This window comes from Passer domesticus, chromosome 10 (assembly GCF_036417665.1).
Source record: "Passer domesticus isolate bPasDom1 chromosome 10, bPasDom1.hap1, whole genome shotgun sequence".
NCBI lineage: Eukaryota > Metazoa > Chordata > Aves > Passeriformes > Passeridae > Passer > Passer domesticus.
Window position 1 is genome coordinate 14899201 of NC_087483.1, and position 21738 is coordinate 14920938.

The window sequence follows — 21738 nt, forward strand, 5'->3', positions numbered from 1 at the left end:
AGTAAGCTTTTATGAATATCCACTACTACTTACCCTAATAGAGCCTAGGACTGAGAAACCCTCATGCTAGGGAGTAGGACCTAGGTATTAAAATAATTCTCATTAAGCAACATAAAATTCAGAGAAACATATTTCAAGGCCCACTGAGTTAAAAGAACTAGGACACAGTAGCAGTGGTTAGGTATTTATTTATTTCCCTTAGGTTACAAGAGTCACTTTCACAAACAGGTTACAAAAAACATCATTTTGCAGCACCAGATTAGGCTGCATGTGATTTGGCCACTTAAGCATCAGAAGTGCCATGAACAGTGTAAAAACTGACACCAAAGTGGAAAGGCATCAGCTATCTTCATGCTGTGTCCAGCCCCTGCCAGGAGCAGTGTCTTGAGGTTGGCTGTTTTGAATGGTAAATTTTTCCAAAGCCTGCAGATCCCACTGCTGCGTTTCATTTTCCTGAGGATATTAGACTGAGGGAAAATCCAGATCACAGGACTACTTACTAAACTTGCCTTTATGCAACTTCATATTTCAAAGAATTAACAAATAATGCCAAAAGCTCTATTATAAGGATGAGAAAAGTATCTCAGAAATTCTTTTTCCTTTGCAAGGCTAATCAATACAATATTTTAGGTATGCTATCCAGACCACATTCCCATATTATGCTGAAAGGAAAGAAAGAAGAATGACAGATAGAACGGTGTTTTCATTACAGTTTAACTGTTTCAAACAGTTTAACTGTTTAACATTTTTTTTAATATGGTGTATAGTCCAAATCTTAGAATATAATTAGATAGTGAAGTAATCATCACTACAATCCTAGCCAACAGGACAGTTTTTCAGGGATTATTTCTCAGCAAAGGATCAAAATCCCAGACCCATTAAATTAGAGGAAACTTCATTGTGTGAAAGTGAGGAGGGCTGGATTTGTCTGGCCCATACAATACTGCAAACACGACACCAAGCACTGAGTGCCTGCCTTGGGATAAAAAAAAGATATTGAGCTTACAAAAGCCATCTATCTCCCTGTGAAAGCAAATACCACAAAGGCTGTTCCACTCCGTGATTCACTGTTGAATGTTTTGATTCAGGAGGGCTCTGGCTGTCTGATGTCACTCCTTCACACACATGCTTAATTTGACATACAGAGCCAAAGACAAGTTCCACTGAAGTCCTGTGATTTGCTTAGTGGTAGGATGAAAAAACTCCCACTGGCTTCAAGTGTGAAAGATCAGAGACTGAAGGATCAAACTTTATAGCAAGTAGGGTCAAGAAGCAAGTTCCCAATCCACAATATGAGCATTGGTTTTTATTATCTATAACTGCTCTGCTCTGAAGGACTCTTTCCAGCATGACAGTCCCTCCTTTTTTTCTGAATGGCTGTTATCAGATCACAGAGCTGTTTATATGTGCTCCCTATGACATTGCCTTTTTTTTTCTTTTTTTTTATCAAGCCATTTTTCCACCATGAAACAGGACATTTATTGTTCATATATAAGAGGCAATGAACCTGCAAAAGCAGCGTTCATAAAACCTGGAAACCTCCTCAACAAGCAAAATGACTAACTGTGATGGACACTCATAAATCACTCCATATCATTCATCATCATTCCTGAAGTTTCATTAATTCCTAGAGGAAGACATAAATCTAATGTGCATCTTAAGGAACCAGCAGGCTGGCTTGCTCTCCAGGCATAAAATAAATATGATGCTCTCTTCCCTGCTGAGGAGATGCAGGTTTTGCATGTGTCCACAGCAGGAAATCCATGTCACTCAAAGTGTGGGGATATCCTGGGCAGCCCTACAGGCAGCATTTTTGTTTTCAGAATGTGCAAATGCTCCATCCTAATCCTGCCCCTACTGAACTCAGCAGACCCTTTTCCGTATAAAGCTCAGGCAGAACTATATGTATGAAGCCTTTAATCTATCTCTGCTTTTGAACAGTCAGGTTAAGAGTGCAGATTTGATTTCCAGAACTGTGGGGCCATCAGTGCCTGGGTCAGTGCTGCAGGCATCCTCTTGGAAAGCTCTTGGGCAGCTACAAAGGGTCTGGTTAACCCTCAACAGCTTGGAGGATCACAGAGAATACATACATCCAGCAGAATCCATAAAAAAAGGATAGCAACAAAATCTTTTATTTTAAAGCAGACAAGCTGTGATAAACAGAAAAAAAAAAATAAAGCCTTTAGAGTGAAGCTTGGTGCTATGCAAATTGCTCCCTGAAAATGCTAAAGCAAGTTTGACATCCTGTGGCCAGAGTCAGCATGGGAATAACTCACCCTTTCAAACCCTGAGCTTGTTCACTTAGGAGATTATCCTGCTCCTGAGGGCACATATTTTTGTGTGAGGTGGGTATGACAATCTTGTGAGTGAGTATCCTGGAGGAAAGAATATAAATGTGCACACTAAATATTTTTGTCAGGGGATGATTAGGGGCTGAAAGAGAGCAATAGCACTTTAAAGCCCACAGGACATCAAAGTGTAAACATGGGATGGCTCCCAGAAAGTCTGTGTGGCCCCTCTGCTGGAGGTTATCCCCTGCCCTAAAAGAGGAATACAAATATAAATGGGGAACCAGAGACTGGGGGAAGAAAAACAAAAGAAGCTAGAGCACGGAAAGACTAGTTTCTCCTAAGAAAAACAGGTGCGGCCTGAAATGTAAATATCTCTGAAAAGATAATTTAGTCATAATCATAAGGTCTGTTTAAAAGTCTGCTGCTTCTTTTTCCAGCCCACATTTTCCAAAAGAAAGAAAAGCTGTCTTTAAAATATCTGTGATAATTGTTATGAAACAATCACATGTAGCAATCTTGGCTTTTTGGTGCACATCCAACGCACCACATCAATCTCTGTAAACCTTTCCAAAGGGTTGTGCCTGCAGTTGGGAAGAACTGATTGTACAGCAAAGATAACAAGGCAATTTGCTAGAACTTAATTTGTAACAAATTATTTCTGTGGAAAGAGCAAATGATAACAAAAGGATAACTCTAGATTTATGGAATTGAGGCAAGACCCTGCATTCCAGCTGCACAATGTCTTGGGATAAGTCATGTCTGCACAATTTTTAGCAGATTGGCTTTGAACTTTCAAGATCATTGGCATACTTTTACACAGAATAGATTTATTGATAGATTTATTAAGATGGAATGAGTATATATTTACTCTTGTTTTCTTTTCCAGAGCAAACAAAATTCATAAAAGATAGCCAATATATAGCATATGCTCAGCCATTACAAGCTTTTCAGTTACACAAACAGCCTTTGAATCAGGCTAAAAAATGTTTAGGTAGGTAAAATAATCCATATCCTCATAATCTTCAAAATATTCACCCACTGTGAGCAGCTTTCTAGTGTCTTTGTTGGGGGCAGATATAAACCTCCTAACATTTTTGAATGGTAGTGAATTTGAATTTATAAAGCAAATATTTTTATTTTTCAACAACCATTATTTCAGCCTTTTAAAAGCCACTGTATTTTATCTATCTTAGAATATTTGGAAGAAGGCAAAACATGAGAGATAAATTCCCATACTGAGGACACAAAGCAATGAAGCACTTTGAGGACTGGATTACTTCATCATGTAAGTAGGTCTTGTGGGGTTGTTGGTTTGTTATGGTTTTTCCCAGCTGATTTCAGAATATCATGGATCTGTTCATCTTGTCCTTGTCACCATCTACAACTTCCTGAAAGTTGGGTCTCAGCCTCCTCTCTCAGGACTAGCAGCAGGACAAGAGGAAATGGCCTCAAGCTCTGCTAGAGGAGGTTCAGGCTGGACATCAGGAAGAATTTCTTCACCAAAAGGGTGGTCAGGGATTAGGATGGGCTGGACAGGGAGCTGGTGGAATCACCATCCCTGAAATGGTTCAAGGAACAACTCAGTGTGGCACCTGGTGCTGTGGTTTAGTTGACAAGCTGGTGTTTGGTCAGAGGTTGGACAGGATGATCTTGGAGGTCTTCTCCAACCCTAATGATCTGGATGTTCAGCCCAAAGCAAATTCTTAGCTGGAAGTTTTAACTGGCAGAATAAAAAGTCATGAAGGATAGGGAAGAACCTGCCCAACCCTATTCCAGCACTGCATAAAATAAAGAGGCTTTAACTCCTCACAAGGAAGAGAGAACAGCACAGCTCTTTGTGCTTAGTTTACTCATTGAAACAATACTTTAAATAGGGAATTAATCTACACAAAATCATGTAATATATGTTAACTAGAGACAGGGAGATGCTCCAGATGTAACAACACTCTTGTGAAAACAATGTCTGCCTCTTTGTAAGGTTTTTCACTTAATTTTTTAATAAACTTTAATTATTCCATATTAGAAAATTATTATGTGCACATCTTCACCATTATCCCTACAGTTGAAAATATGTGTTGGGGCAGTCAGTGGAGACAGGTGAGTCTAGTTCTACCCAGCAAGGCTCAGTCATCGTTGCTCCAGCCTGTACAATGATGAATTATTTAGGCCCTCTGTAGTTAACTAGAGCTTCAGCTGTGCAGTTGATAATCAGACCACTGTCAGAGCCTGGGTTTCTTTATCAGGTGTGCAAACACACAGGCACATGCTCTTCACTTTGCAAAGGTAGTCAGTGGCAATTGCAATCAGAGAGGGGTTGCTGTGCCACTCCAAATTTGTGAGCTGTTGCTCATCAATACTTGCACCAGGAAACATTTGATTATTCTGCAAGATGCTGAATGTTCCTGTTGATTGAAACTGTTTAAGGGTGTCAAATCAAGGCTTTTCTCTCTGCTGTACCACACCTGTTCAATTTCTCTTTCATTGTTATCACAACTGCAACAAAATAAGCACATCACGTGCAAAAGGCCCCACTAACACTTTCAAAATATGAGAATTTGGTTTGCAAACTACTCCTTGATTTGTGGAGTAAAAATCTCAAGGGTACTTACATGTAACTTTCAAACAGTGCCTTAGAAACACCTTAGACAGCTAAACAGCAACTTAGAACCAAAATTTTGATGGCATGTAGGCCAAAATTTGAGATAAGGTAAGATCTTTATGAAGCAGACTTGCATCAAATACACATTGTGACCACAAAAGCCACATGTCCTAAAAGGACACAATCCTATTGCATGGCATTGTCCTTTCTGCTCTCATTCACATTCTAAAATATTGCCCCAGCCTTCCATGCTGAGCATGTCTCTGCCACAGAACACACACACTGGCAGGTGCCTTTCTCATCCTGCACCTTTCTTCAGGTATGTATGAGCAGCAATGTATGAGCAGCAGCTGTTGGAAAAGCCAGCCAGCAAAACTGGGTGTGAGGGAAGTGGGGTGGGCTGAGGGGTCTGTTTTGGAGGGCAATCCCCTTGCAGCTGTAGTGGTTATGGTTTAAGTATCTTCTGTAGGAGCACAGAGATCTTTGAAGGCACAATCCAGCCCGTGCCCATTTTGAGAGGCCTGGCTTTATTCTATGCATAGAGCACACTGTGCAAATGGATATTTAGCTTGTGAGAGACTATTTCTCCTCCCTGGCTGGGTGACTGAAGTTTTATAACTACATTGGTCATCACATGCAGTATAAATAACAAATACCTCTCCAGATGCATACTGAGGCCTGCATGCATTTATGCAATCAAAGCACAACACTGAGCACAAAAAATCAATAAAAGCTTAGGAACAATGAAAAACCTGGGCCACAAATAAAGAGAACCATTGCTGTACTAATAGATATTTTCCAGGAGGTGGGATCTTGCTATTATATCATACTCAAAATAAAGCAGGAATTGTTTCATGTGCTGACATCTGGCTGTAACAGCACGAGTTCTGATACCATGCAGGACGTAACCTCAGTGCAGGCTCAGAAGAAATTAGGAACATGACTTCGCAGAAAATAGGAGCAATATTCATTGGCTTATGGAATGGGAGTGAAGGGTGATTTAAATGCAGATTCAAAATATCAGCAGTGAAATCTTGGTGTATTTAGAGTTGGCCTATTTAGCTATTTAACTGGCAGCTGGTGATTAATGTCGATATAAAACTTTGAAATGTCTTTCTCTTGGAATACAAAGTTGAGAGTGGTTTATGCTTCAGTTTTTTGGTTGCTTTCTCAAATGAATTTCTAGAAGCTGAAGACCATGAATGGGAATGCTGAAATACAGCAGTTTTCAAAGCTTTCAGAATAGTCATGATGAGAAGTTGTTTTAGACTTTAATTGCATTGATAGTAATACTGAGGAACAATTATTTTGATTTGTTATTCACCATATTTTGGGCAACTTCTGTAACCAAATGACAGATTTGAGTGCATTTTAAAAGTTAATTACCTGTTATCTCCATGGTGCTGGGTGGTGGTTTTTTGTTTTTTATTTGGTTTGTGGGGTTTTTTTGGTTGTTTTTTGTTTGTTTGTTTGTTTGTTCATTTGGTTTTTGTGGGTTTTTTTTTTTGGGGGGGGTGTTGTTGGTTTTTTTGGTTGTGGTTTTTTTTTTTTTCCCCCAGCACCTAGTACAGTTTTCTAATTGAACCACTGGGTCTCTTATTCAAATCACTATTTTTTAGTTATTGACACATAAAAAAATCAAGTATTATGTCCCTCAGCAATAAATTAGCATCACTTTAAAGGAAAATAATATGAACATATTCACTGATGTTGTTAGCTGATGCGTTACTAACATGACTTCAGTCTGCACCATTATGGCTGTTGAAATAACCAGTCCAGGTTCTCCAGAAGTTTGCAGGCCAGTTCAACCACAAACAAAGAAAGGTGACCAAACACTCTAAGATAAAGATTTGTCTCCTTTCAGGATCCAGTCCAGTGCTCATTTAGGCAAGAGGGAATTTGATTTGTACCTCCACAGGCAATGGATCAGGACCTTACTGAGAGATTTGAAGGAGGGAGAAACCATCCTTTTCTTCATCACTGAAAGAACTTCTAGTGGAGGACATAAGGATGGTAGCATTGTTTAAATCTGTGACAAGTTACATGATAAACTGAAAATAAAGCAAAAGTACTAGGCTGCAAACATGCTGACTTGAGTGCATCCAATTGAACCTTGCCCCAAAAGGTCAGCATTAGGGGTTAATCTCCCCACTGATGAACATGCAGAGCCAGGTTACTGACTGGCCTGCCCTGTACATGCACACAACTTCTAGGCAGGCTACCTGAACAGCTTTTAAAACACTCACCATTCTTTCCTAGAGAAATGAAGGTGATATAAGATAATTAGAAGATGGGCAGGCAGGCTCTGACCTCAGTGGAGCAGACACACCAGCAGAGCCCAGCTACGCTGGAATAAAAGGGGGAAATGGGCCAGGGTGTTTCAGTGTTGCAGGTACTAACAAGCACAAGCTGCTGCTGCTGGGTGCCAGCAATGAGGGCTGACACACAGCACTCTGCACAGGGTCAAGGCCTTTATCTGCTTGCTAAGACAAAACCCTTGAAAGGCATTTGCTGTGTGTGATAGCACAATCCAAGACCGTGTGCTCTCTCATATTACAGGCAAACTCTCAGAAAGATGATACATCAGAGCTTTCTATACAGGGACTTCCACTGAAAATGAGTCCTCATGAAATATGCAGGTCTTTGCTGTGTGTTTTGTTCTTCATGCCTTCTATTCCCTCTCCTCTGAAACTGCTCTGCTTCTGTTCCTGGGGGTGTGAAATGCAGAGATTTCCTGTTTACACAGAGCCACCCCACCTTGGCAGGGTGTCATACCTGGCAGCTGAGAGCTGTGCCAGGACACTCCCCTGATCTGCCAAGACCCTGATGCAGCTGCAATCTTGGTAGGTCAACACTTACAGCCACTGTGAGAGGGAAGTTTTAATCTGCTTGTTCCAACTCAAATGTTAATGTTTTCTCCCCACGCTTTTCAATCATAAACAATTATCTATGAAAAACAAATTAGGCATGAGATTTCTCTCACCCCTCTACAGTGTTTTGAAATTCCTTCTGCATTGTCTTTTGGTTTTCTGCTCCATCTTCTGCTCTTCCAACTGCTGCTTGGCAACACAGATTGCTGTGCAAAATATGAGCTCCTAAGATTGCTCACTTCAATAAAATTTTAACCAGAGGCAAGCATGCAAAATAATTGAACTGCAGTTCAATTGCATAATTGTGGGCTCGGTTTGATTTTTTTTGTTTTGAGTGAAAGATTCTCTCTTATTAAGACAACACAGCTTCTGCCCAAGTGGACCAAGTCAGGCATGTGCACGAACATGCAAGATGAAAGCCTTGTTGGTCTGGGGATGTTGTGACATCTCCGTTGCAAAAGGACACAATTCACTGTTTGCCTTGCACAGTGGCTCCTAAATCCCATCCTGTACCCTGCATGGTGTGGCATGAACTAATTCACACTGTTTAATACTGAGCATTAGGGGGTATAGAGGACTTCAGTTACTAGCTAAAAACCAGGATACGTGAACAGTCCCCTGCAATACTCCTAGCAATTTAATTTGGCCTGGGGAAATTTTTTGTCACCATTAGAGAACACAAAATGTGTTGGTCTCATCACTACTCCTTCTGTGATACAAGGTTTTTCCCTTTGCATGATCAGCTTTTTTTTTTTTTTCCCTAAGAAATCAGTTTTTCATTCCACCTAATGAATTATTTTCCAGAAACAAATCTGATTTTCCCCTTCTTTTCATTATATAATTCGTCTTTCAGGTAGAGCAGGCATTAAAAAATAACCAGGCTTCATACAGGATAAAATAGCTGAGAAGTTTTTATCTTAGTTTTTTACCTTTTTTCTCCACATATTTTCATATATTCATTCCTCATTTTGTTGTGTATTTTTTTTTACAGACTTTATTTTCCACATTCTCAAATTACCTTATGCCTTCCTTCTGATGATTTTATATTGTTGCCCTGAGCTGTACAGTACAGTGTGTGCTAACTGGACCCCAAGTAGATGAACAGTACTTTCCAGGCTGGAGTTATGAGAGGGTTTCTAGCAGAGTCTCTCTCCCTCTCTTGCCTCTCTCTCTCTTTTTATTAATCTTTGATAACCCTCTTTTTGATCTGCACACTACACCCTTCTAATTTACGGATGCTTTTAAACCTCAGGCATGGGATTACTTCATTTGATTCATGGAAGACCATGAGCAGTTCAAATTAACCTTTTGCTTCCTTGAGGGGAAAAAAAATTTACTTTGGGGATTTGGTTCACCTGTTGAGAAAGAAGCTGTCTCTTCTTATTTACTGAGATTGCCTCAGCACCACAGAGATGACTCATGCATACCCTGAAGGGTTTAGGTGGCACCATAAATTCACTGCTGGACACCATGGACCCTGTCCAGAGCAAACTGAGGTCAAAAAAATCATTCCTGTTGACTCCAGTGCCACAGCTACATTCCACTGAGTGCACTTTGTTTCTGAGGAAATTAATGGAAGATGGTGTTGGGTTTATCAAAGAACCATCAAGAGGTGACACCTTACTGATTTGTCTACTGAAAAGCAACAGCAGAAAGTGACATCATCACACCAGTGACAACTGTATCCTCTGACTTTTCCATAGCTGTTTACCATCATTTTTTCAAAAATATGTCCAGAAAGAGATGAGATCCATGTCTAAAATATATGTTAAGCCCTGCTTTTCTACCAGCCCACTAAGCAGGCACAAAATTTGCTGCAGCAAAATGAGGAAAAGGATAACTCCCTAATGGAAAAAGGCATAGAGACCTCTTGAAAGGAAAACTTACCCAGGATGGCAGGTAAAGGTCTACTGGATTGATCTTCTGTTTCTCACTTAAAGAGTACAAGGGACTACTTTGTTGGGGTCTGCAGAGAAAAGCTAAAGAAATAATTCACACAAATATCACTGAAAGGCTAAAAGAGTTTGCCCAATAGGAAAACCAATATGATGACTCCATTTCCTGATACATATATCAGAATGGATATCAGCCTGCAAGCTCTCAAGCACTGGATGTGGTTGCTGTGTTTCAGAAGCAGCTAAATGGCAGGTTTTTGGTCCCTGTCTCTGTCTGTCACACCATAGTGCTGACAAAATAAAACGAGGCAAGGGGTGAAAGAAGAGCAAACACTGAATTTTGTTTCTGCTTTTCTAAGCATTTTACAACAAGAGCGTGGCAATTAGAAAATGAAGCCTGAAACTGGGTTAGTATTAGCTTAACGCTATTTCTTTCTTCATGAGTTTCTCCTCTGTTCCCCTTAGCATTCAGAGACAAATCTCATTCTTTAAATCCAGTCCTGAGCTCTGGCCTAATTGCTTGACTGAAAACTATTTTACATAGCTTGATTGTATTGTTCAAAACCTATCCCTGTGCATACCATTTTACAAGCCTGCAAAAAGCCAGAGATCTAGGAGGGCAACAGCATTTTTTAAGGGTTTAATACAATGCCACATTGTATTATGTGTGCACCCAGCAGGGCAGATCAGGGCCATAGCAGAAGCTCTTTCTTTCACAGCTTTTCCACTCAGACCATCCATTTTCTGCCTCCAATAGCACAGGTTGCCACTACATTAAAAAAAAAAATAAATCAGAAAGCATGAGAAATGTCGGGATGAATGTTGTCTTTTCATCTTCACAGAAGCTGCTTCCTGGCATTAAATTTGAGTGCTGTCCCCTGCATGGCTTATCCTACTTCATTGCTGTAGCCTACCTGCCTCTGCCTCTTAATGAATCAGGACTCAATAAATCCTGGCTCAGTCCATTGTACTTGTTCACTTGTAGCTAATGATAATACACAGGGAATACCTTCACACGGGGCTTATTGTGCCAAGGCACAGTGCAGATCAGTAGTTCATCCAAGACTATATAGGAGATTCAGGTTATCTCAGTTGAGCACTATTTTCTTGCTCTTGATCCCCCCGGGTGTGGATGTTTTGCAGCAGGAGGTGCTGGTCTGTTGAGGTGCTTGCAGTAAGAAATCCTCTGAGACTTTGTGGAGGACTTTATGCCATTTATTAGAGCTGGCATTACAAGGAGAGATTAGCATAGAATATCTCCTGTCCTTCTAGACAGCAGGAACTGTGAGCAGTTAAACACCCATGGGGCCTCTGCTGTGTGTGCAGCACACCATGTCCATAAGAGAGATTCTGCCCTTTGTCATTCAACCTCATGTGACTTTCCTCCACAAAAATGACTCTGTTCATCCCTCCCACTGTCAAACAGCAATGGTGCTCACATGCCAGCTCCTTGCTGCACCCCTGGCTAAAGGCAAGGCCACTGTGTGGAACAGAACAGGACCTGCCACAGACTCCTCTGCTCGCTGAGCTGGGTGTGTTTATCCTGGTTGAGAGGTTTGTGCAGCACAGCACAGGCCTGAAGGTCACAGTGAGTGTGCAGCACAGCAATTCTGGCTATCCACAGATTGGAATTGCATCGGTTCTCTCACATTCAGAGCTGTCTGGGACACAGATCCAAGCCTCTTCCTCCCTTGCTTCCTTCTGTTTTGCTTTTCTGCAGAAGCCAAATGCCCTCATAAATCAGTCTGTGCAAGTTCTTCAGGAAATGACTCAAATTGCTGAAGGGATTGAAGAAACAGCAGCAACTAGTGACACCAAAAGCCACACCTGGACCTGCACTAGCAGCAAAACGTGCAAGATTTATAGACATTACTGAGCCAATGCAGAAAACACAGCTGAAGTTATCAGGCCAGGGTGAAACAAACTTAATGTGCTGTGGTGCTGGTGAAAGAATTTTCTTCAAGGTCATATGAGCCCAGAGGTTCCAGAGTTTTTAGAAGAAAAAGAAAATGTCTGTAACATGCACATACAGGCCTAGTTTTGTGCTGTTCTTCTTTATCTCCCTACCAGCCTGGTGAGAATAACTAGTGTGTCAAGACACATGAATGGATTATACACAGCCTTAAACTGCCAAACACTTGACTGCAATGAAAAGCATAAAATTTCAGCATGGTGTGGAATGGATGTAAGAATAAAAAGGAAAAAGAGGGGAAAGAATGAGGTATCAGGATGGCTCATTCTCTTTTGCATCATTTGAGTAGCTGCAGAAGACAATGTGTCCTACTGTCACCCTTGCTACCTACATTAGCTCTTCAGGTTTAATATGCATCCCAGCCAGCAAAATCAAGCTCAAGGTCAGTGCAGTTAAAGAAGTGGAGCAGAGTTGAGATCACCTCCATATTCACAGTCAGATATATAAAAGATAGACAAAGTTCATTTGTTCCCAGCAAAGGTGGAACCCACCAGATGTCTGGTATAAAAGTGTTTAGTGGTGGCTGACCTCCCTTACAAAATACTACACAGCTTTGGTTTATGGGATAGCTGTGGTTCAACCTTGTGAGTCATAATTTCATTCATTTTTTATTAACAGCTGCTGTCTTTTCAAAAATTATTTCAGGAAATGGAAGAACACCACCTCTCTTATAATCAGAAAGCAGACGGTACTGGAAGTCACATGTAGTCTTATTTTGCAGTAAATAGACCAGAAAATAGGAAAGAATAACATGAATCTTGCCATGTGCAAACGTAGAAAATTTCCCTTTTTCAGAATTGTGCAACATTACTAGAGAAATCAAGGCCAGAATGATATAAATCCTCAAAATCTCTGTAAATTCAATATTACCACTTTCTTAGAACAGTGTGACATTATATGCAGGTGTCCCAGCAGGAGAGACAAAGCAGCCAGACAAGGAAGCTGCTGGTGAGCAGAACTGCCTTTATCATCCACTTAAATGACATTTAGCAATGAACAAGTCAAATTGCCTCTGTTTGACCTCACTGGCAGTATTGCTTCAGTGCAAACACAAGCACAAGCTGAACAAGAAATGGACTCTGTTGCAGTATTTACAGCTCTCAGCACAGGCTGCTTTGCATGAGCACTTATTAATTACCTGCACAATCAGGGGAATATGTTCTGTGTGTGTCAGCTCAGCATATATTGTACATAATTGCACATTTGAGCCACACGGTTGTTTATGTCACTTTGTAATCACACTAATAATTACCAAACAACCAAGTAATTCAATGAACAGTAAATGTAACATTTAATTACTTTATTAATTTCCACATAACGTGGAAGAAGGAAAATAGCCAGCTCAATCTATAATTTCACTGTGCTCACAAACCCTATCTTTATGCAGATATATGGGAGAAATTATCAAAACACAACACAGGAGATGCACAAACATAACTCAGCGTTTGCTTGATGTTTTTCATGTTGGCATCTCTCCTGCATGGAGCTTTGAAAATTTATCCTATAACGTCAGGCAACTTCAAGGCATCCTGAACTTTGAAAATTAAAAGAAAAAAAAAAAAATCTGCACTGAGATACAAATTCCACCTTCTGTCAGGAACTTACTGATTAAAAAACTCTTTATAGGTTAAGCCAACCATTACATTTTTATGTTGCTATATATTTCACAACATAAAAAATAAAATATTTTCTCCATAAAACCTTTCAAAACCGTAAATACTAGCACACTCCACAGCTCCAGACGAAGTTGCAATTTATTATTTATCTGTTTTTATATTCTGCTATGGTATCTTTTCCTTTTATAAGCCTGGCAAGTTTCCCACTGAAGTTTCTTTGTCAGCAGTTATTTTAAACTGTAGCCCTTCATACACCATGCTACTCTTCTGCTGAACTGTCCTCAAGAACTAAGTGGTTTTTAGGAGCAATGTGTCTTGGTTTGGGGACACACAACAAACTCCGTGCAGTTAATGAGCATTAAGCTTTCTGAAATTCAGGTGCATCATTCTGAACCACGCCTGAACTCATGCTGAGCCTGTTTTTTTCACAACTGTTTCTTCATTCACCCTGCATTTGGTAAATAGGCACATGACAAAGCTCAAGTTTTTGGGGCAAATTTTGCCAGACTGTTGGATCCACTCTCAGAAGAGAGCATAAAATCGTGAACTTGAGGTTCTCTACCTGGAGACTCTCTCATCTAGAACACGAGCCAAAGAATGGGCTATGACACCCGAAGTGCATTGAAATCTCTATAACATGGAAACACAGAGGCAGCCCCTAATGTCCTTAAGGCTGTTTCTCCTGGAAAGTGCCCCTGGATGTACCTGAGCCCTGCCAGAACATGCAGTTTTTCCTGGTGAGTGACGGCTGCCTGGCTCAAATCAGTCACCACATCATGTGTTTGCCTGTCAGTGACAGTGGCAAAAGGCCCAGGCCAGCTTTCACAGACCACAGAATTAGAGAATGGGCTGTGATGGTCAAAGGAGTCAATAAAACTCTACTTTGTCCTGGCCTGCAAAGATCAGGAAAGTACTGATTTATTGTGCTTTCTGGAAGTTGCACAGTGATGATCTTAAAAATGTAATCTTTTATTGAGGTTGCTATTTAACAATAGGGGAAATGGGGAGGGGTTAGCACCTCTTAAACTACAGCCTAGACCTACTGTGAAAATGATACACCCCAGATCAGAGCTGAGGCCCCCCTGGGCCCACGCCAGAAAAGTTACTGCAGATAAGCCTAGAAGCTATCTCCTCTCAAAATTAATTTTTAGCTTATCTATTCATTTATAAAAAAGTTTTGTACTTGGTTTATATTTTTGCTGAACTTTCAGACATTCATTGACAATGAATGTTTTTTTGACCAGCTGGAGTGGGGCTGGACCCAGCCCCATCCCCAGTGGGTGCAGCTGTGAGCAGCAGGTGAGCAGCACTGACAGCAATGAGCCATGGAGTGCCCGGGGCACTGAGCAACCACCAAAGGGAGCAAAGGGCACACAGAGGCAGGGCATCAACAAGAGGGGATAAAAGGTTGGGCTGAAGAACAAGAAGGGCAGAGCTTGCAGCCTTCTGAAGAGGTATGGTATTATTCTGTATGGGCTGAAGCCTTCTGAAATTTTGTGATGGTATTTTGTGTATTGTGGCCTTCTCAACTGTGACAGATACTTTAGCAAGAGATAGAATAAGAAAGTAGGGTTTTGAACATGAAAAATGTAAATGCTCAGATTTTCTTGATATTTAACACTCATATCTCTCAATTTGGCCAGTGTGTTTACTAGACCTCCATCTTATCCCTCACCATTGCTTTGATAGTAAAAACTTGTTCATCAAGAGGTGTGACTTTGTGCTGAGTATTGAATAGCACTCCTGCTGCACTTGCATAACTTGCCATGGGACTTGGAGCTGGAGAAACTGCTTCTGAGACAAGAATCTAAGGATTTTGTGCTGTTACCAACAGTCATTCTGCTGCCTTTAGGTTTTAAGAGCTAATTTTCAAAGTTCTTTGATATTGTATGTAAAAATACTTTACTGCTGATCTAAAACCAAAGCTGAAACAAAAATCCCACTAATTTCCTGAAAGAGAGAACAAGAAGGGTCTCTAGAACTGAGACAGTTAATAATAAGTACTGCTACTCCTATGAAAAGGAAAAAGTAATGAAAAGATAATAATTTGACTAAGACAGGGTGTTGAAATGTTGATAGAAATCTAACTTACATAATACAAAGACAAATGCAAAGGATTAAAATACCATATAATTTTGAAACCATTACAATATGCCTGAGTGATTCTTTATTAGGGAGCCTCAAAAAGCATGTAATTTCTTCTTCTACAAAAGCTGTAATCTCTCTGCTGGGTGTGTTAAAAATGACATTTCAACTTCCCCTGTGAAAGTCTTTGATTTTGTGAGTTTCTGTCAGGCTGGTCTCATTACTTTAATGCATTTTGTGTATATTGTAATAACATAAATGTTTTAATGCATTTCTTCTCAGATCAGTCTGGGCAGTTATCTTTAAATCAGTCTTGTGTAACGTTAGGTAAAGAAGTTATAATTGGATCAAGGGGAACTATTGGCAATGAAGAAGCATTTAAACTTTATTTTGTTCATTTCCCTGTAGAAGAACTTGCAGTAATAGACTTCTGAAAACTACTCCTAGTTATATTTTTTAGTTCTTGACTTTTAGAAAACACTTATGTGAGATAAATGAATTTGGAAATGAACATGAAGTGCAAGCTGTAATGCATATCTCCCTCACAAATCACTTGCAAACCATTTTTATAAAATGCAATTAACCATGTACAATGATGGCAAGAGACATACTTTTGAACAACTGGAAGCCATCATGCTCTACCTGTCAAGGAACAGCCTCCAGAGAGCACAGAGCTGCAGAGATGAAACCTCACTGCTCTTTAAAAAGTGAGGCTGATTTCCTAGAACTATTGGAACGAGGGATTTTGTTTGACAGGTGGCATCACCATCACCATCCTTTGTATTAAATTTCTAAGGAAGGAATGGAGTATAGTCAGAAAGATAAAACTGTGAGGTCTTGGGAAGCCTCAGACATTCAGTTTTTTGTCATCAAAGTCCAGTCCCCTCCACCGAGGTTGCTAAAATATATCACTGAGTATAAGAGCAGTGTTGCAAGTATGAGTTGGGTCTTGAAAACAACTCATCCAGCACAATAGCCATTAGCACTGTTTGGAAGGAAATTCACCATTAAAAGGGTCTCTCTGACATATATATATACACACACTCTTGTATATAAATGTGATAACAGCCAGACAATATTTAACCTCCTATCTTGAGCATATAATTGAAGGAATAATAATAAATTACTGAATATGACAGGGATACCTTGAAGTGCCATTATAACCACTCACATGCCATTTTATTGACGTGTGAAAACTCTACTTCTGTAAGCCTAGCATCATTCTAATGAAGTAAATAGCTTATTCATTAGAGAAGAATAAAAGCTTGAAGCTTTTTGAGTTCACCTGGGCATAATTTACTGATAGTAGCAAAAAAAAATAAAATAAAAAGGTCAAATTTTCTACTTAAGCAGAACCATCAGCCAATTACTTAGTGGTACATCAAAAAAATAACACCACCATTTTCTCCAGAAACAGAAAGGTTTACAAATCATGTACATTAACTAACACCCTTGAATTGGGTTGAAGATGTGTGAAAACAGAGTTATGGGTTTCACCCTTGGTAATTTCTGAAGCTTCTTTTTCCAATGGCCACTACTTTCAGTGCTGTAATGAGCTATTATCCAAATTGAATACCCAAATCTGAGTTTAGACCACTGAATGCTTGATGCTCACACAGATGAAGTTCCTTTTTGTGGATTTTTGCCAATCATTTATGAAACCTCTTGAGTGCACCCTGAAGGGTTCTTGGAGAAATGCTGATCAATAACCATAAAAGCATTTTAAAAGAGAGAACTTAACACCAGCACTGGCTCAGAGCTGGCAGAGAAAACCAACACCCATCAAGGCCAGTGTTCAACCTGATCTAACCACAGTAATGGGACACTTCAGCTGTGAGCCTCATGCCTGTGGCCTCCTGCTCAGCAAGGACAAGTTTAGCCTTTGGCTTAACCTCTGGCTAAAACCAATCTGAAAATTGTCATTTAATTCCACAGATTCATCTTTCCTATCCTTAGGGGTATGCTGTATAATTTACAGGAAGTATCACTCACTGAATCTCTGTTGTTCTGACTTTAGGAATTTTCTAATGTTGCCGAAGGATTCTTCCTTTATCTGGAGGCAATAGGTCATGAAACAAGAGGTCTTTTGGATCCACTATTTAGCTCTGATGATTTGGCCATTTACACCATTTATTAGGGCAAGGAACTGGGTTTTCCTTCACTTGAAAATTGGTTTATGCAAGTGAAATTTTGTACTATGGATGCAAATGTACTCCTGTCCAGTTCTGTTTGCCTAAATGTACCAATCCTAGTTGGGAAAAATTATTAGGAGATAGCTGTGGAGCCAAAGAAGAAGAAAACTATCAGAAACCATAATTCAATATCAATGACACAAAATCAAGAAAAATATTTAGTGTGTTTGTGGCATTTACTGCTGTTGTAAAATGAAAGATATCAGGCTTGCAGTGGCAAAGCTCCGACTCAGCTGAAAGAGGCCCAGTGTTAAAACTGCCAGTATAGTCTAGGAGATGCACAGGGAATTAAGTACCTTTAATACACAACTTAAACAACTGAGCTGGTCAGCAGGAAATTGTTTTAAAGGCTAGGTAAAAGATTTAAAAAAAAAAAAAATTAAAAGAGGGGAAAAAAGAAGGGGGCTAAAACACACAGTCTGCTTCTTGTCTCTTTATTTAAGGCAAGAGTGCCAGGTAAAAACTGTAGAAATCGTCAGGGTCAGATGTGCAGAGGTGTCTGCTCAGCTGCAGCGCAGGAAGCAGCTCTGTGTGTGGTGCTCGGAGCTGGGCAAGAGTGACTGACTCTGCTGCATCTGCTGGAGTCAGCACCTCCTCTGTTGGGGCCTTTCTAAAGCACCTTTTCCAGACTGCCACATATTTATATATCTGGCCACTTTTTGACTCTGAAATGCCTAAAATTGTTGAGAAGAGAAGCCAGCTCCTAAAGCATTAGGCATCCTTGAGTGAGCAAAGTTTTACTTTCCTATTGCTGAACACAAAGTACTGATGGATTTGCCTTTGTAGTGTGGCCACTACATCCATAGGTTCTCTACCCAAAATCCAGCTAAAATTACTGCTAGTCAGGATGCTTTTTCTTCTTGTTGTATCTTACACTTAGCCAAGATTATGACTCCTTTATATATGTGCTTTTATTTGTACAGCTGCTGGCATAGCAGGGGATCTGTAGGCACTGCTGGTTTGTTGGTACATTTTCATGTACATTGTACCAATTTCATGTTCATGTACCAATCCACGGGGGAGGAGGTAATGGTTTTGGAGTTACATCACTTCTCCCTTCCATTTCTGATATGAATTGAAGCAAACTCTTTGGAGAGAAACTGGGCTCAGAGCAATAAGTTATGGATCAGCAGAGCCAAGGGCCTAAAAGCAGCGGATCACTGGGGACAGTAGCCCATATAGAAGTTTTTATTTTCTTTTTCTAAGCTAGAGCATTTCCTGGATCTCCCTGGATGGCAGAGATGCTGGAGGAGAAGAGAAAGAGAAGAAAGGCCTTAGCACATCCCTTAAATTCTCCGTGAAACTGGTCTTAATGTTGCTGAATGCTTAAAAGGCAAAGATGTGGTTGAACACAGAAGGAGGAAACATCACATATTCTTTGGGTGCACTTCCACAAGAAAGTGGATAGGTGTATAGGTAAGATAATTTATTTTTAATGTTTATATCAATTAATAAAAACAGCACCTTGGGTTCTACCAGCTTGATGGGTAAAACATTTTTGCCATGTATTAAACTGTAGCTTTACAGACCTAGGGAATTTTTTCATTTTGCTGTATTTCATAAACAGTTCAAGAGTAAGCACACACTACTATCACTTCAGAACCAAGACTGTAATTACAAGAAATTTAAGGAGTCCCACTTGACCTTTAAAAACTGCATGCTTAACAGACATAAATATGTCTGCAGACACATCAAAAATTCTACACTTTGCAGGTATTTATGAAAACGGTGATCACACCAAAAATCTTTTCTTTCTACTCTAAACTGGGACAATGTTTAAATATGTGTGTGAGCGTTGCACAGATATGAAAACTTTGTCTGGTTTACAAGTGTCCATGTATCCTGCTACTGGAACATAGCAGCTAAGACTATCAGTATGTAAGGCAGCTGTTAGTGGTAGTTAAAAGAGAAAGGTGGGAGTTTGGATAGATTTTTCTAACTTTCTTAGCCAACAAAATCTAAGAAACAAAGGCTTTCCTGTGGGGAAAGTGGGAAAAATATCCCCCGTGTCCATTCCCTGAGCATAAGATCATTCAGTACATGCTCTTCCTTTTCCATATGAACAAATCACTAATTCTGACTCCTGGGAGAAAGTTGTGGGCAAGGTCCAATCCTTGGCAAAATGCAACATTCAAACAGAACTTTGGGGCACAGAACTGCAGGGAGCAGTCTCTCCTGTGAGTGTGCATTTTCAGTCTTCTTGGGAATCCAGAAGACTCTTTCTTCATACTTTGAAATGCTGACATTGGCATAAATCCAGGATGAAAATTGCAGCACAAAAGGGAGATGTTTCATAAAGCCATAAGTGATTGAAAACAGGGAATTACAATGCTAACTACTTTTGGATGTTAATTATAGAAGCTGCTACCAGGCATATTCTATATATACACACCCTCTTTTCTGGAAGTAACAAGAGCACTTTCTGTGATCCTGTTATCATACTGAAACAGGAATTCTCATCATTTTGCACTGTTAACTGTATTTTGATACAGAAATTTGTCTCATATAGGGAGCATTAACAATTCAACAGACCAGAAGAGGTTTTTTCTCTTCATGACTGCCTAACATATCTGAAGTAGTATAAATATAGTAGTGTTTTATTTATTTGACCACCTCTTAATAACCAAAACTGGGACTAGTTATCTTTCTTGCACCACTTACCCACAACAGACCAAAGTTTGGGAAGCTGCACAAGTTTAAACTAATATTTTCCTGAATTTGGGGGCATTTCTGGAGCCCAGTTTCTTATTTTGATATGAAGAGGAAGCTGTGGTCTACATAAGCACAAGGACACAGCAGCAGCAGCAAAACACCAGCACACAGAGGTGGTTCCTGTGCTGGTGTCAGACCACAGGCTGAATTAACTGTCTAAAGTGACTTTTCCTCATTTTGTTTGCAGCCTTGGGCAGCTGGCTCCAGCAGAATCCAAGAGAATTCACTCAGGTTGCACTGCTGTGATCACATCCAGGTGTGCTGTGGTAACAAGGGTGTGAGGGCAGCCCACGGCCTTCACAAAGTAAATTCTTCTCATAGTTGTAGGAGCCCAAATGGCCAGTCCATTCCATGCATTTCACATGTCAGGAAAATTATATTTTGTATGCTCTTGTTTTGTATTTCCAAGTATTTTGAGTATAAACATGGAAGAGTAATTTAGGAAAATGAAATTTTAATGGTATGCTGGTAAGTCCAATCTTAAAAATACAAAAAAGAAATATTGAGCTCACAGCAGGACTTCACTCTCTAATCTTTGGCAAGACATTCTGAGGTAAGTTATTTAACAGCTGTCTTATTTAGACTCTTAATGAAAGCTCTCTAGTCTGCATGTTGAGTATATCCTCATTTTTCTGTCCCCCTTCATACAGTCCATTCAGTGTGATATATGTTGGCTGTAAATATCTTAATATCTTGCTACCAATGGAAAAACTTTCATAAGGGTGATTGATCTAAAAACTGATAACCATTTCATCCTGAAGACATGTTCTTTTCCTCCCCCATCATAAAAATCTATCTTTCCTTAAAACAGTAAGTGTGGTGGCTCCCATTGAGTTGGAGAACCCTATTTGAAAAAGTCATAATTAAATTTGTGAACCCTTCTCACACCGCACATTGCACTCTAAAAATGTCAAGAGATATTTCTGATCAGCCCATAATTGGTCTTTCACATATTTCCCATGTCAAACCTTTATAACTAGCATAAAGCTCTTTTGTAGACTATTTTTGCCAGAATTAATATCACACTTTTGAGACACTATAGCTTAAAAACAAGACCTGCTTTTTATTTTATCTTTTAATCTTACATAGCACAGAGGGAGGAAAATCAGTTTAAATTACTGTGATTTAATGAAAATATATTGACACATACACAAAAAGTTAAAGTCAGCATGAATTATGTTCTTAAGCCTCTTTATAGCTTTTTGAAGTTTTATTCTCAACACGTAACTGTTTTACTGGGAAAATGTTAATAGCAACAAGCTCTGAGAAACCTGCGGCTCTGGGATGTTGGACGCAATCTCCCTGATTGGTATCAAAAATCTGACTAGAGATCAAAGCATGTGCATACACTTTAAGTTTAAATATCAGTTAAAAACAAGGTTAATTGCTGTATCAGGCCTCTCATGAGGTGGGAGGCTAAGAAGAATTGAACTCATTTTGTTTCATGAAGCGTTTACTTTTTAAGGGATTTATTAGAATGTTGCTCTCAGGTTAGATATGAAAACA

General features: G+C 39.8%; 1 protein-coding gene across 2 annotated transcripts in view; it reads left to right on the plus strand.

Moving 5' to 3' along the window:
* LOC135308667 (uncharacterized) overlaps window positions 1-21738 on the plus strand; it is a 126825-nt gene that overhangs the window by 51587 nt on the left and 53500 nt on the right. For both annotated transcript variants that reach the window (XR_010369055.1, XR_010369054.1), the window contains exons 5-7: window positions 3485-3576; window positions 18727-18936; window positions 20420-20488. The gene's annotated coding sequence lies outside the window, so the exon portion shown is untranslated. The remainder of the gene's footprint in view (window positions 1-3484; window positions 3577-18726; window positions 18937-20419; window positions 20489-21738) is intronic.